The sequence below is a fragment of the Trichechus manatus genome, unplaced genomic scaffold (genome assembly GCF_000243295.1).
Source record: "Trichechus manatus latirostris isolate Lorelei unplaced genomic scaffold, TriManLat1.0 scaffold00356, whole genome shotgun sequence".
NCBI lineage: Eukaryota > Metazoa > Chordata > Mammalia > Sirenia > Trichechidae > Trichechus > Trichechus manatus.
In genome coordinates, this window is record NW_004444292.1 from 599,067 (window position 1) to 607,231 (window position 8,165).

An 8,165-nucleotide genomic window follows, 5' to 3' on the forward strand; every position below is an offset into this window, starting at 1 on the left:
TAAAACAAGAATTTCTTTAATGAGAGTTGGACCAGATTCCACTATCAGGCATATGTACACACTAGAAATAGATGTATAAATGTACGAGTTCATAGCAGCATTATTTCCAACTGGAAACAACCAAAATGCTTCTCAATATTAGAAAAAATAGACTGTGGCATACTCATACTCTAGAATACAATACAGCAAATAGTAGCTACATGCAATGACACAGATCAGCCTCACAATGTTGAATGAAAGAAGCCAAACGCAAAAACACACATAACCATTTAAAACTTTTTATATAAAGTTCAAAAACAAGCAAAACAAAAACGCAGGTTTAGGGATTCATACTTAGGTGGTAAACTATAAGCAAAAACAAAAAGTAATTATCATAAAGGTCAGTGGCACGTGGAAGGTTTCTAGCATATGTGTAACATTTTATTTTATAATCTTGGAAGAGGTTACCCAAGTATTCAGGGAGTCTGCTTTACAGTAATATAAGCTAGCCATTTGTTTTATAAACTTTGCTGACTGCATATTTCACAATAAGGTTTAAAAAAACAACACACTCAGATGTTTTAACTAAAAGTTAGAGTTAATAAAATTTTAGACCTTTGCTGCCAGGTTAACTGTTTTGTGCTATCTTCCAAAAAGTTTTTCCTGATACCTGCTACTGGGAGAGGATAGCCATGTTCACTCAAACAAAATATATCACGATTCCTAATTACACCTTACCTTTTAGCTATAATCTTCAAAAGTAAAGGTTCAGGATTTTATACCTTTTCTTTGATCTCATTCCTTTTCATCACAACTGAGCATTCTTAATTCAACGAACACCTGATTAAAAAGCTGAAGTTTCACCAATTAAAACATGCATAACAATATCTCATTTTGTCTTAATGCTACAAATACATGCACTTTTGTATCTCCATTTTTATGAAACATTATAGTACCTACCTTATTGAGTTGCTGTGAAGACTAAATGATTTAATACATGTTAAAATGCTAAGAACTGTGTTGGCATATAAGCAGCGCTAAAAAAAAAAAAAACCATGCAGAACTGTTGTGAGGATTAAACAAAATACAAGACAATGCTCTGCACTTTTTAAAAAATTTTACTTTGTCGTTGTTGAGAATATATACAGCAAAACATACACCAACTCCACAGTTTCTACATGTACCATTTAGTGACACTGTGTAATTTCTTCGAGTTGTGTTAAACCACTCTCACCCTCTTTTTTTGAGTTGTTTCTCCCCCTACTGACATAAATTAATCGCCCACTAAGGTTCCTAGCTGATCTTTCAAGTTGCTGTTGTCACTTTGATCCCATATAGATAGCTCTTTTAAAAGAGTATAATGCTCAAGGCAGACTTTTTTTTTACTAGTTAAGCTAAACTACTATTTGGTTTTAAGAAGATGTCAGGGGTGTTTAAGGTTTAAAGATTATTTTAGAGCAATAGTTTCAGGGATTCAGCCAACCCTCCTGGCTCCAGAAGTCTGGAGACAGTAAGAATTTGAAATTCTTTTCTGCATTTTCCTCCTTACAAGGATTCTTCTATAGAATCTTTGATCAAAATGTTCACTAATGGTAGTTGGGCACCATCCAGTTCTTCTGGTCTCATGGCAAAGGAGGCAGCTGTTCATGGAGGCAATTAGCCACACATTCCATATCCTCCTCCAATTCCTGACTCTCCTTCTTCCTCTGTAGCTCCCTTCAGGCAGAGACCAATTCTTGTGCCTTGGATGGCCACTTGCAAGCTTTTAAGACCCCAAGCACTACACAACAAATTAGAAGGTAGAACAGAAGCACTAAACAGGTTATCAGAACTAACTGGTATGTTCCATGAAACCATGACCCTAAACCTCCAAACCAAGAAACCAAATCCCGTGAGGTTTTTGGCTGTACATAAGCACCCTCGGCAGCTACACTTTTTTTTTTTTTTAACAGGTGTACAACTTATTCACAGCAATTACAATCATCAGTGCCCTGTACGTTGAATAGCATAAAAAATCAGCTGCTGTAGAACTGATTATACTCATGGCACCCCCATATGTGTCAGAGTAGAACTGTGCTCCATACAGCTTTCAACAGCTGATTTTTCATAAATAGATCACCAGATCTTTCTTCCCAAGTGCCTCTGGGTGGACTCAAACATCCAACCTTTTGGTTAGCAGCCAAGTATATTAACTGTTTGCAGTACCCAGGGACTCCTTTTTAGTGAGTACTTAATATAAGGTTTTGTCCTAAAAATACTATCCTCCAGTGGTCATCTTATCATAGCCAATTCAGCAAACATCTAATAGCTTCCAATAACATTTTTTTTTTGACCATTTGGCACTACTTTGGCAAAAACTGCTGTCCACCACAAATTGTTGCACCCTCTTTCACAGTATAGAACTGTGTCCAAGAATGAGTGCTCTGCCAGAAAATGTATTTATCAACCTCCTTGCATTTTGGAGAGCCTCTGACTGATTAGATCTCATAAACATACTAGCTGGAGAAATGTCAGGGTACATAATTAACCATCTTCCTCAATTATAAAGCAAACATATGAAAGAGTCTCTTTTCCTCAAGCTTAAGAAAACAGAAAACTCAGGAGTTTTAAAAATCCATCAGCGAAGAAATAAAAATTAATTTTATTAATTGAAAAACAAGAAAAAAATGCTAAAGGCGAAACAGTTAAAAAGGAATTAACTTCAAGTCTTACTTGAGAACTCCAAGGAGTACCAGTGGTGTAAATACCAGCGCCTGCTCCCAGTTTCTTCCCAGAAACTACCCTGCCTTGACTGTGGGGACAGCTGCTACCCAGGCAATTAGCTCTTCCCCTTCAAGGTAACAGAAACACAAATCCCACAGGAAGAACACCCAACTATGGCACCAAGTCTATTAGAAAAGCGAGGTAAAATGACTCACAATGAGGATGTTTTCCTTCTTAATTTCTGCCAATGGTTCACCAAACAGGGCTGAGGATGGTTCCTGGTCTTAAAATGAGAGGAGAAATAAGAATGATTTACTTCCGACCTGTAGGCAGCACCAACTGTTAACCACCAGTGGCAGGAGGCAAAGGTTTAAGTGGTCAAGGAGTCTGGGAGCTTTTCTACCCTCCCCCACCTCAATTTTGTAGAGAAGCCATGTTTAAGCCTTCACCTGAAGTACAATAAAATATTTAAAAAAAAAAACCAAAAAAAAAAAAAAAAGATTAAGAACCACAACTACCTCACAATGCGAAATACTTAACGGAAGGTTGGAGAAGGGATTGTATTCCTGCCTAAATTTACCCACCCAGCATCATCCCCGTCACTCCAGAGCCAAATCCCAGGTAAGGGGCGGTTCGCATCCCTGCTGGACCAATATGCCCCATATTTGCCCCAAGCAGCTGTCCTAAGCCTGAGGTTTGCGCCCCTTCCCCACAGTCAACAACTGGCTCCATGTTCGCCATTAGAAGAAACTCACCCAAGTAAGACGTTACGAGCCGCAGCCGCGCAGCGCTAGAGAGGGTCAGAGCGATCAGAGCTAAGTAGGGACCCGGCAGGGAAGTGGCGGCAGCCCTCGCCCCGAAAAACTTGGGGACTGCAGCCCGGAAAGCGGGAGCGCGAACAGAGGTGCCCCTTCCTCGCCTCCGCCCGCAGAAAACAAAGGAAAATACCTCAGCAACCTCCCCAAGGACGCCGCCCGGGGCCACCCCCGCCCCGAGCGACCCCCGTCTCACCCCGCCCTCCCGGCCCTTCGGGCCGCCCGGAAAGGCACCGGTAACATGAGTGGCTCCCGGAGGAGCCCCCAAAGACCCTGCGCGGCAGCGGCGACGGAGGTAGCGCCGCAGGGCATTAATTCCGGGTGGGTGGGAGGCTCCCTAACCCATCTCTGCCTCCCCAGCGGCCTCCACCTCCGCCTCCTCCGGAAGCAGCGCTGCTCCCAGCCACCCTCATTTATCAGCGGATCTGGACTGGAAGACAGTGGGGCAAACCTCACCCGGTTCTGGCTGCAGCTCCGCGGAGCGAACCTCCCCTCCCCAGGCCCACCCCCGTTTCGGTAACACGCACAACTCCACTCGGTCCAGTCCCGGGTTTATCGCTGACGAGAAAGAGGAGGAGGAAGAGGAGGAGGCGCTGGCGGCGCAGCAAAGCCAGGGGAGGCCCCGCCCCCGCCCCTCATTGGCTGGCGGGGAAGGCGGGCCGCGGCGCTCCCGGCACGTCAATTGGCTCGATCTGCCTTCCTTCAGGACCCTCTCCTCGATGAAGTGGTCCAAAGGGTTATCCATCAGACACAGGCCGCACCCCTCGACGTTTCCATTTCACGCCATGCCTGCCGCCCCTTCCTTGTCCCCTCCCCTCGGTACACCGCCCCCAGGGCACCTAGGCCGTCTCAGTCTGGCAGACCTGAGCTGTATGCGCTAGTGCACCGGACGCCGGCTGGCTCTCAGGAGCACCAGCGGGCTCCCCAAGCCGAGGACAGTGAGAGACCGAGGCTGGCGTTGTCCTCCTTCGCTCCGCCCTGGGCACGCAGGCCCCTGTAGCGGCCCGGAACGTCTTTGCCTGAGGAGAGACCCAGCCTCGATGCCCCGAGTACCCTCCCAGTCCATTCCTTGAATCCCCTGGGGGCGAGGGGCACAGTGGGGAAGGGCTGGGGTCCGGCCGAATGGGGAGCAGAGGCCGATGGCGCAGTGGGTTCCTGAGTGCTCTGAGAGGAGTGGAGGTCCTTCCACTCTCTCCTCGTCCAGTGGGGCAGAGTCCCCTGACTCTCGTCATGGCTGCAGCAGCAGGAGACAACGTCCTCCATTTTGTCGGGACGCTGTGGGACCTTGGGGCTAGTTCAAGGCGAAGCCGCGTGGGGCTGGGGAGCTTGTCCCCGAGAAGCCCCCCTGGGCTCCCCGAATCGGCCGGGGGAGCCGCCCTTGCCTCGAGGGTCGGCCCCTGAGGGGCCGAGGAGGGCAGGCGCGACGGTGGAGAGACTCAGACGCCGTTCCTGCCTCCATCAACCAAGATGGAGGAAGCTGCGGGATCCCTGGAGCTGGGCTCCCTTGTTGGAAGGGCTGGAGCTTCCCCTGCGTGTCCCTCTGCGCTGCCGTCTTCCTCCCCCGCAGCCTCCACGCATCCTCCCAACGACTTTCCACGGCCTCCTGGTCCTCAAGGTTAGGGGAAGCGTCATCGCTTCGCCACACCTGGGCCATCAGCTCTGCGGGAGGCGCCCCACGCCCAGCAAGCAAAGAGAAGGCGCGGACCGCGGTTCACCCCGCGCAGGTTGTGCGCAGAGCTGGTTGACGATGGGCTCTCCTTGATCTACACCTGCATCTTGGGCGGATATAATGATGCTGTACAATCGGCAAGATTCCACGTAGAGATTGAAGACATGCCCGTCTCATCTCACCCTAGCGGTTGTTAGTGGGATTGCAACTAATAGTGTTGGGGAAATAATTGGATGGGAATATATGACACCACTGCCTATCAATAAATGGAGATGTGATGTTACAATTTAAAGTTCATTGACGATAACCTGGAGTTTTTAGTGACGTTAATCATCCATGAAGAAATCTGCAAAGACTGATGTGTAAACTCTAATAATAAATGCCATTTACAGAGCATAATCTAGAAATTCAGATTCATTCATGAATAAAAATTAATGTGAGGCTATAGAATAGCTATCAAGTAGTCTTTACACCTGGGACAAAATATCATAACTATACTGCTCTTTTTCTTTAATTGATAAAAATTCTGCAACTTGTGTTTGTGCACAGCTCTTATAAAATAGTATCACTGTTTTTTTATATTTTTTTTGCAGATAAACTTCTTGACAATTGCAAAATGTTTCATTTTTCAATAAAATAGAATATCAATGTAAGTCTTACATTACATAGTGCTGTTTTACCTTGACATGCTTGATGTCACCATCATCAGAACAGAAATGTCCTCTCACTAAATAAATGAATTCAAGGCAATATTGTAATAATTCAGTGAAAACTTATACTGTCCCTTTTCTGTTACCAGGTACTATTGACTAGCTTCAGCTCATTGAGTATAGTGAGAAGGGTTGAGTAGAGAGATATTATGAATTGAATTGTGTCCCCCCAAAATATGTCTTGTAAATCCTCACCTCTATGCCTGTGGTTATAATCTCATTTGGGAATGGGTTGTCTTTGTTAATGGCACAGGCTTAGAGTAGGGTTTGTCTAGAGTCAATCTCTTTTGAGATATAAAAGAGATTAAACAAGCAATCAAAAGAAGTAGAGATGGGGGAAGAGAAATACCAAGCCACCTTAATCATCCAGGAACAGATGCCAATCAACTTTAACCATCCAGGAACAAAGCTTAGAAAAGACAAAAGCCTTCCTCTTGGTGAAGGTAAGACAGTACAGATTACTGGGGAAGCCAGCACAACTTGTACAGGGAAAGGTCATGGAAGCTCCATAGTCACTTCCAAACTCCCTGAGGGACTGAATTGCTAGGCGGAGGGCTGTGGGGACGCTACTCACCAAGATAGAATGTAGAACATTGTCTTTATAAACTGTGTCATGCCAATTGAGCTAGATGTTCCCCGAGACCATGGTCCCCACAGCCCTTCACCAAGAGACAAGAGCCAACGGAGAGAAAGACTTCCCTGAGAGCCAGTGCTCTGAATTCAGACTTCTAGCCTCCTAAGCTGTGCTAAAATAAATTTCTGTTTGTTAAAGACAGCCACTTGTGGTGTTTCTGTTATAGTAGCACTACGTTTCATCTGAGCTTCCAGACTAAGACAGACTAGGAAGAAGGACCTGTCAGTGTACTTCTGAAAAAAATCAGCCAGTGAAAACCATATGAATAGCAGTGGAACTTTCTCTGATATGGTGCTGGAAGATGAGCCCCTCAGGTTGGAAGGCACTCAAAATGCAACTGGGGAAGAGCTGCCTCCTCAAAGCAGAGTTGACCTTAATGATGTGGATGGAGTCAAGCTTTCATGACCTTCATTTGCTGATATGGCATGACTCAAGATGAGAAGAAACAGCTGCGAAGATCCTTGAATAATCAGAATGTGTAATGTATGAAATATGAATCAAGTAAAATTGGAAGTCATCAAAAATGAAATGGACCAAATAAATATCAATATCCTAGGCAATAGCGAGCTGAAATGGACTGGTATTGGCTGTTTTGAACCATAAAATCATATGGTCTACTATGCTGGGAATGACAAATTGAAGAGGAATGGTGTTGCATTTATCATCAAAAAGAACATTTCAAGATCTATCCTGAAGTACAGTGCTGTCAGTGATAAGATAACATCCGTATGCCTATAAGATAGACCAGTTAATACGAGTGTCATTCAAATTTACGCACCAACCACTAAGGCCTAACGTGAAGATATTGAAGATTTTTAAAAAAATATATTTTATTGTACTTTAGATAAAGGTTTACAGAACAAATAGTTTCTCATTAAACAGTACACATATTGTTTCATGACATTGGTTAACAACCCCACGAGATGTCAACACTCTCCTTTCTCGACCTTGAGAACCTTTTCTTCGGTGAAAATATACATAGCCAAAGTTACACCATTTTGAAAGTTTCTACATGTACAATTCAATGACATCGATTACATTCTTCAAGTTGTGCTGCTATTTTCACTATCCTTTTCCAAATTATTCCATCACCATTATCTTCAACTCACTGTCCCCTAGGCTTCCCATCAAACCTTTTGAGTTGCTATTGTCAATTTGATCTCACATAGATAATTATTATGTTTTTTGTACCTTAGATGAAGGTTTGCAGAACAAATAGTTTCTCATTAAACATTTAGGACACATATTGCCCTATGACAATGGTTAACAACCCCATGACATGTCAACACTGTCCCTTCTCAACCTTGGGTTTCCTATCACCAGCTTTCCAGTCCCCTCCTGCCTTCTAGTCCTTGTCCCTGGACTGTGGTGCCTCATTAGTCCCATTTTGTTTTATGAGGCTGTCCAATCCCCTGCTGAATGGTGAACTTCGGGAGGGGCTTCACCAATGAGCTAAAAGGGTGTCTGGGGGCCATACTCCTGGGGTTTTTACAGTCTGTCAGGCCAGTAAATCTGGTCTTTTTTTGTGAGATAGAATTCTGTTCTACATCCTTTTCCAGCTCTGCCCAGGACCCTCTGTTGTGATCCCAGTCAGAGCAGTTAGTGGTGGTAGCCGGGCACCATGTAGCTGTACTGGACTCAGTCTGGTGGAGGCC

At 44.9% G+C, this 8,165-nt stretch overlaps 1 protein-coding gene across 4 annotated transcripts in view; it reads right to left on the reverse strand.

The window, feature by feature from the left end:
- Positions 1–4,067, reverse strand: part of ZMYM5 (zinc finger MYM-type containing 5) — a 45,149-nt gene extending 41,082 nt beyond the window's left edge. For 2 of the 4 annotated variants that reach the window (XM_023725696.1, XM_023725694.1), the window contains exons 1-2: positions 3,954–4,067; positions 2,898–2,965 (exon numbers count right to left, since the gene is read on the reverse strand). The gene's annotated coding sequence lies outside the window, so the exon portion shown is untranslated. Of the gene's footprint in view, positions 1–717; positions 3,117–3,437; positions 3,623–3,953 lie in introns of those variants that run through there. The other 2 variants (XM_023725695.1, XM_023725693.1) reach the window with 2 other exon arrangements.
- Positions 4,068–8,165: the final 4,098 nt, after the last annotated feature.